The sequence below is a fragment of the Nuphar pumila genome, chromosome 10, assembly GCF_984573655.1.
Source record: "Nuphar pumila chromosome 10, dmNupPumi1.hap1.1, whole genome shotgun sequence".
NCBI classification, from domain to species: Eukaryota; Viridiplantae; Streptophyta; class Magnoliopsida; order Nymphaeales; family Nymphaeaceae; genus Nuphar; species Nuphar pumila.
This window is the reverse complement of record NC_143258.1, coordinates 36,797,714-36,803,442: the sequence shown is the minus strand read 5'-3', so window position 1 is coordinate 36,803,442 and position 5,729 is coordinate 36,797,714. Positions and strand designations below refer to the sequence as shown.

Genomic DNA, 5,729 nt, shown 5'->3' with positions numbered 1-5,729 from the left:
CTCTCCCACCACTTGTCGAGACACCAGCTAGGTCGTCGATAGAGTCTCCCCTAGAGCTTGAGTTGAAGCCCTTGCCAGATTCACTCAAATATGCATATTTGGGAGCGGGGGAGACATTGCTTGTGATCATCTCTTCGCAGCTCACTGAGGAGCAGGAGCGTAGATTGATTGATATTTTGTGAGAGCACAGGGCAGCTATTGGCTGTAGGTAGCAGATTTGAGAGGGATAGACCCTTCATTCTGCATGCACCGGATTCATTATGATGAGGAATCCAAACCAGTGCGAGATATGCATAGAAGATTGAATCTCAACATAAAAGAAGTGGTGAAGAATGAGGTGGTCAAGTGGCTGGATGTTGGGATCATATACCCCATTTCTGATAGCCAGTGGGTCAACCCAATTCAGATTGTGCCTAAAAAATTGGGACTCACTGTTGTATAGAATGAGAAGGGGAAAAGTATTCTGATAAGAACCACCACGGGGTGGCGAGTCTGCATAGATTATAGGAAGTTGAATGTTGCAATACGGAAGGACCACTTTCCGTTGTTATTCATAGATAAGATTTTGGAGAGACTTTCTGGACAAAGCTACTACTGATTCTTAGATGGATACTCTGGATATAATCAAGTAGTTGTCCATCCTGATGATCACAAGAAGACCACATTCACATATTCGTATGGCACCTTCGCATTCAGACGTATGCCGTTTAGGCTATGCAATGCCCTGGTGACATTTCAGAGGTGTATGATAGCTATCTTCTCTGACATGGTGGATGATGTCACGGAGGCATTTATGGACGATTTTTTCATGTATGGCTCTTCATTTAAAGATTGTCTCCAAAAACTTACTCGAGTACTGAGTAGGTATATGGAGACTAATCTGGTACTCAGTTGAGAGAAGAGTCACTTTATGGTCCAGGAGGGGATAGTACTTGGACACATTGTGTCCAAGAGAGGAATCGAGGTGGATAGAGCCAAGGTTGAGTCAATTTCATGATTGACTCCACCTACTACGGTGAGGCATGTACGATCATTCTTAGGGCATGCTAGATTTTATAGGCGGTTCATCAAGGATTTTAGCAAAATCTCTTGACCGCTTTGCACGTTATTGGGCAAGGATCAGCCCTTTGATTTTGATAAGGATTGTATAAAGGCCTTTGAGATACTCAAAGATGCCTTGACTACTGTGCCAATTTTGAGATCTCCAAACTGGACGCTATCATTTGAGATTATGTGCGATGCGTCCGACTATGCTATGGGAGACATTTTAGGACAGCGGATTGATAAGAAGCCCTACATGATCTACTACGCTAGCAGAACTCTAGCTGATACACAAATGAATTACAAGATGACAGATAAGGAATTGCTAGTTGTAGTGTTCACATTGGATAAGTTTAGGTCCTATCTTCTTGGTTCCAAGGTGGTTGTCTATTCTTATCATGCTGCATTAAAATATCTTTTCAGCAAGAAAGACACCAAATCTAGACTCATTCGGTGGGTTCTGCTACTACAAGAGTTTGATCTCGAGATTCGAGATAAGAAAGGTAGTGAGAATGTAGTAGCAGATCATCTTTCTAGACTGATCGTGGATTTCACTCAGGATCAGAGACCGATCAGTGATTCATTTCCGGATGAGCAGATCATGGTTGTAGGGACTTTGCAGTTACCTTGGTTCGCAGATATTATGAACTATCTGGTTTCGAGGCAGATTCCTGTGCATTGGACTAAGAACGTGCAAGAGCGATTTCTAGCACAGGTGAGACATTACTATTGGGATGAACTAGAGTTGTTCAAATATTGTGCAGATCAAATCATTAAGAGGTGCGTCTCGGAGGAGTATGAATCCATTCTTCATTTTTTTCATTCGTTAGCATGTGGAGGGCATTTTAGTAGTAGGAAGACAGCTGCAAAAGTTTTGCAGTCTAGATTTTTTTGGCCGACACTCCACAGAGATGCTCATGAGTTTTGTAGGAAGTGTCTTCGATGTCAACAGATAGGGAACATGTCCAAGAGGGACATAATGTCCTTGCTGTCGATTTTAGTAGTAGAGATTTTTTATATTTGGGGCATAGATTTCGTGGGTCTGTTTCCGCCATCATTCAGCAATCTATACATCTTAGTGGCAGTAGATTATGTGTCCAAGTGGGTCGAAGAAGTGGCAACCAAGACCAATGATCATAGAGTGGTGCTTAAGTTTATTAAGCACAATATCTTTAGACGTTTTGGTGTGCCACGAGCGATGATTAGTGATGGTGGCAAGCATTTCAGGAATGTACAAGTAGCTTCTCTTTTGAGAAAATACTTTGTCAATCATAGATTCGTCACCCTCTATCATCCTTAGACCAGTGGATAGGTTGAGGTTTTAAATAGGGAGATCAAGCGGATTTTAGAGAGGACAGTCCGCCCGGACCGCAAGGATTGGTCCCAGTGCTTGGATGATACTTTATGGGCATATAGGACTGTATTTAAGACCCCTATTGGCATGTCACTATACCGATTAGTATTTGGGAAAGCATGTCACCTCCCTGTCGAGTTGGAACATAGGGCTTACTGGGCGATTAAAAAGTTTAATTTTGATATGACCCAAGCTGGCAAAGAGCATTCGTTGCAACTCAATGAGCTAGAAGAGCTTAGGAATGATGCATATGAGAATGCCAAGCTTTATAAGGCTCGCAGTAAGGCCTTTCATGATAAGCATATTATCAGAAAAGTGTTTGAGCCTGGGCAGAAAGTATGGCTATTCAATTCTCGTCTGCATATATTCCCAGGAAAGTTGAGATCACGATGGGATGGACCATACATTGTGAGAGAGATGTTTTCGCACGGGGCAATGATATTATTTGACCCACGTACCAAAGGTGCATTCAAGGTTAATGGGCAGAAATTGAAGCCCTACATTTCAGATGTCTTACAGGCTGGTGAGTGTGAGGTCTGGGATCTCGCAAAAGAATAGGATCTGAGCGGGATGATGTATTATATGTATATAGTAAGATTAGGATTTTGAGTTTCTGTATTTTCATTCGTTTGTTGAATCTATTTTTACTTAGATCTTTTTTGTTGTCATGAAGGTATAGCTAACGCTTCAGTGTGTGAGTACAGGTTACTAGACTCAGGACACGGCTTTAGGAGCAGATAATTGGCAAGATCAGCAGAAAACTAAGCATTTGCATATGCTTAGTGGTGGTGTGAAATCAAGTCAATCATCAGCTCCAGAGGCCTTGCGCATATCAGGTTGTATCTATCATTTCTCCCGTATTTATGTTATTCTTTTTAGTGTGCATCTACATTGCATTCTTACATTTTTGCATGCCACTAGGGACAATGTCATTCAAGCATGGGGGTGGTTTTAGATACACACTATTTGTCCTGTTTTATTCTGCTTAGGTAGCTAAAACTCATAAAATTAGGTGTTTTAGAAAAAAAATTTAGTATATATGAATGTTTTTAACATAATCTGACCGTTTAGAAATTTTTAAAGCCCCATGAGGGAAATTTTTTCTGAACAAAGCTAAAAAGAGTGATTATTTATGTGAATTTCAAAGAAAAGACTGTATTTGAATGTGAAAAGTTTATTTTGAATCACAAAGTATAAGTATGCATAGTTGCGATAAACTACCAAGTAAATGAAAAATAGAAAGAAAACGTATGAGCTTAAAAGAAAAAGCACCTACGTTTAGTCGTTGATGTTTTTATATTCCTCAGTAGTTGGTCTCAGACATGAGTTGAAGTGTTTGAGTTCCATGACGAAAAGGATAACAAAGGAAATTGATTCTTGGTCTAAGTCGGCATTTGTGGCCTATTTTGTTCAAACAAGTAGAGTCTGAAGGGTATTCTACATCTGGTGCCCTAAAGCCATTTGGTTTGGGAGTCATCGGCTTAAAAGTTTGTTACATGAACTTCGTAGAAAGCCTAAGAGATGTAGACATTGCATTAGACAAGAAGAAGACTATACGTAAACTATGAAAATGGAAAGTCTAGGGGCTCAAGCAATTAAGTCTGAGGGATACTCTATATCTGATGTCCTAAGGTCATCTGGCCTGAGAGTCATCAACCCAAAGCTTGTTACATGGGCCGCGAAAACTGGAAATTTGAAATAGTGCTTAATTGAAAGAAAAGAATTAAAAAATGAAAAAATTGAAAATCCAAAGAAGAAAGAGAATGAGAGATTAATGAAAAAATCATTGCTAGAGGTAGTATGAAAGACTGTGCAGAAAACATACAAGTGATGAAAAATGAACAATAACATGATAATACATGATTTTCTGAGAAAGAATCATAGATAAATGCAATTTTTAGAAAAGTGAAAGGAAAGTTTTTACCATGGAGGCGTAGAATCTCTAAATGTGTTCTGAGAATGAAAATTACATGAAGTATTTGCTAAAATTAATTTCTTAAATTGCCTAACATTTTTTAGAAAGAATTTGAATTTCTGCATGACATTGATGTTTGTGAGTAGCATCACTGCAAACCCTCACGAGACCTTACTCGTCCACTGGGGTAACCTAGGGGTTTAAAAAGGGCTTATTGTATGAGCTAAATGCAACCGTGATTCCTACAAAAGTGAGTTAGGTCATTAAAAATTTATATTTTATTTGTTTGCATAGTTGTTAATTTTGAGTTTTCATAGCTTGGGTAGTTCATTGTTAGGGACTAGCAATCATTCAAGCATGGGGGTATTTGATAATGCATGAAATGTGCATCAATTTAACCTTTTATTCATGCATTTAGGCATCATTTATATGCTAAGAACCCATACATAGGTGCATTTGAGTATCAATAAGCTACGGCGCGAATTTCAATCAAATTAGAGTTAAATTGAGTGAGATATTATATGTTTAGTGTATGGGTTCGAATTTCGAGGCCAATCGGATCAAGATCCGACCCAAATAGCCATTTTAGGTCTTCGATCAGTGCATAAACACCAAAATCCAACCTACACATGATCCAAACCCATTTTGAAAAGTATTTGCAAAAGACCCCCTCCAAAAAAAGGCGCCTAGCTATATTTTTCTTTTTAATCTTGTTTTTGGAATTTCGTAAAAATGGTTTTAGTTTAAATAATGGCTCAACACCCTAGGTAGATCAGTTTTTCTCTGGGATTTGTGCAGCTGGGCCCTGTTCTCTCTCCTTTCTATTGTCTTCTTCATCTTCTCTATTTTCTTCTTCTCCATGGCTTTGAGATTTAGTTTTTTTTTTCTTCTATTCTCTTTTGTCGCCCTTTTTTTTCCCCTTTCTTCTCATTCTTCTTCTTTCTCTTCGTTGTGTGAGCTACCTAATGTTATTGTGTTGTGTTTTGCAGGTTTAGCAGACCGAGAAGGGCGCTTCTTTCAACCGGTGTGTCGTCTACACCGCTAGGAAGGTCGGTCTCTTCTTGCCAGCTTCTTCTCCACCAGAGCACGACTCGGTTTCACCCCACCATTCGGCGCACCACTTGGATGCAACCATTGTAGCACAAAGCATGTTGGTGTGACAGCAACAACACCTAAACAGACCTATTGGCGCAGTTCTCTTGGTTCAAACTGCTCTCTTCTACCCTTCCATTCGCCGGACAGCCCATTTGAGGTGCGTTCTCTCTTCCCTTCTCTTCTCGTTAAATCCTATTGTGTTAGTATTTTTGTTTATTTGTAGTTTCTGGATTTTTTTTAGCTATAGTATAGTGGTTTGTGCTCAGACCAGCACACTAAGATTGAGTCTAAGTTGGGCCTTGTGATTATTTTGACGTTTTAGTG

At 39.5% G+C, this 5,729-nt stretch overlaps 1 pseudogene; it reads left to right on the top strand.

Annotated features, from left to right (window-relative positions):
* The first annotated feature begins 910 nt into the window (after positions 1-910).
* Positions 911-5,355, top strand: LOC149826667 (uncharacterized; annotated as a pseudogene).
* The last annotated feature ends 374 nt before the right edge of the window (positions 5,356-5,729 follow it).